Raw genomic sequence first — 2,639 nt, 5'->3', positions numbered from 1 at the left:
TCTTGACTCTTTTTACTACAGCTGGGCTCTTTGATTTGGGGTCTTCGTGCCCACCATGCAAATGCTCATAATCTGAGCTATTTATAGTTAACTTGCATGCATGGTCTCGACCCCAAGTTAACAACTTTCAAGTCAAACGGATTTGTCAAATGTGAAGATGATCATGGGTTATACAATCTGAAACATGATGGAAATCTGACAATTATTGGATTTTATATGGATGATTTGATTCTAATCTAATATCATTGTAAAGGCAGACTTGTGTAAGCTATTCATATTACATTTTTGGCATTGAGCTAAATAAGAACGAAGAATTGATATTTCTCAATGAAGGAAAATGTGATAATGACATGCTCTAACAATTCGATATGACACATTACAAACTTATCAACATTCCAATTGAAACAAGCTACAATACCTTTAACATTTAGGGTGAGCAGTTATATTTTCTGCTCGTAAACTAATTTATCTTATAACAACCACCAAACCATACATCCATTTTCCCAATAGTCTTAGTAAGTGTATCAAACCCCTTTGAGCATCAGTGCAAGCTTGCAAACCTCTACAAGAATGACTACGTTCGAGTTGAATTATGGCTATAGACCAACAAATCCAACTACGATTGAAATACCTCAAAAAGTGTCTAGTGCCACGAACTATATTGTTAGGATGCAAAAGATGCTAGCACTTGCCAGAGCAAACATCCACCAAGCTATGAAGAGAGCTAAAGCAAATATAGATCTTTCAAACAATTTAAGAGAAGAGCAAAGGTTTTTCAAAGTCCTTCACACTCCAAGTCTTTCACTACGAAAGAGTGTGCTAAGTTACCACCCCGAGATTGTGGACCGTGGTTATTTCTAAAAAGAATAGGTGAGGTAGCCTATAGGTTGGAATTACCATGGGATTGTAAGATGCACGAGTGTTTCTTGTTTCTCGTTTAAAACATTTTTTAAATCCAAGTTACTAATCGAGGGTGTTGTTTTGATTCAAGAGATAGAGGATAATGCAAGGCACACACCAACAAGAATCCTATCTAAGGCGACTTGGAAGCCCGTGTACCAAATGCGAAGAGCATTCCTAGATGAGGGTGCTGATTCTTGGAGAGGACTGTTATGCTCAAGATGAGGTAAGATGACCTTGGAAGGGTCAATCGGGCATTTTCCCCTTTAGAGGACAAACAGTTGTAAATAATTTGTATTACGCATATGTTAAGGGGGTTTAATGTCAAGGTCGTCAGTGAGCGTGATTTGCACAACTAGGTGATTCTAAAGGCCAAAGGCTTAGGTGCCCCTACTTACGAATTGTGCCTAGGGGCAAATGGTTTTAAAGTATCCCAAGAAGAGGTTGAAATTGGTGCATCTAAGAGGAGCCTCAATAATGGACATGTGGCATTCTGGACTCATCTAGGGGGAAATCGGGGCTTTGCCAAAAAAACCACGTGAACTGAAATGAAAGATGATTTGAACCGTGAGTTTTGACTATAGAGCAAGGCTGGAAGGAAAATCTACAGCAAACACCCAGGACGCGTATAGACAGTGATAGAGGATTGCTGCAATTCGTTTTTGTATCTGTCACCTTCAATTGCAAGGGAAGTGTTGGAATAGTTTTTGGTCTCATGATCACATGGACATAATGATCTATGGGTTGAGGACACGAAAAGGAGGTATGGGAAACAACGGTAAACCCAGTTTTGTTTTTTTCGAATAGATGTACATTTGCGGGTCATTGTGATGAGTGGTTCATCTCACCTTATCCACATCTCGCATTTCTAACTAAGGCGGATAGACAAGTGGTGCCTATAGAAGGTGCACACAATTGCTTGAGAATCTATGGAGAGGGTGTAATCCTCACCTTATACAGCCCATGAAGGGCTTTGGTCAACCCACTAGTCTCGGAGTCAACCAACCAGCAGGCAGGCTGACATGCCATATGGTATGCCGACTGCAACATGTCACCACCTGAATCTGGCGGCCATGTCAGCCAACTACCATTCATCACCAAGCGCATCTGCCACATCATCCGAATCCTGCCATGTCACCTGCCAACTGCCACATTAGACTGGGTTTTTGTCACTTCATCTTACTACTGTCACTTCAGCAGCCGGCATGCATACAGTTAATTGGACAGTAGATCTTGCTGCCACATCATCAGTCGACCTGTCATAGTAACAGACCGCTGATCCATTGATGCAATCAGCACTATCCACTAGTCCTTAGTGCATACGTTGGGCCTATCTAGGAGCCACCAACACGTGGAAACTCATGCGTTGCATGGCCATATGCCATGTTCACACTTTAACCAGAGATGGCTGAGCTCTTCACCTTTCCGTAATTCTCTCTAGCTTCTCCTCATACAGGGGCCTTACATGTTAAGCTCTACATCTAGGTGGATATCCAGAGGATGGAGCATTGATTTTCCAACATCCATCAAGATTCATAGCGATCTGAGAATATAACAAACTCAGGTAGCACCTCTTTCTATGCAACAACCAGTGTATACTCCAACTCACCAAGAACTTTGATATCATGCTAGGACTATGCGTGTCCCACATAGAGGTCAACTGCTATGCATATTATAATTGTAACACAATTGTGGTCGCTTCTAGACATCTCATTGTAGATTACACAACCGTACATCCT

The sequence above is a fragment of the Dipteris shenzhenensis genome, chromosome 14 (assembly GCF_047967505.1).
Source record: "Dipteris shenzhenensis isolate YYH24624 ecotype China chromosome 14, Dip_SZ_1.0, whole genome shotgun sequence".
Classification (NCBI taxonomy): domain Eukaryota; kingdom Viridiplantae; phylum Streptophyta; class Polypodiopsida; order Gleicheniales; family Dipteridaceae; genus Dipteris; species Dipteris shenzhenensis.
The sequence above is the reverse complement of the archived record's forward strand: the minus strand, read 5'-3'. Positions refer to the sequence as shown.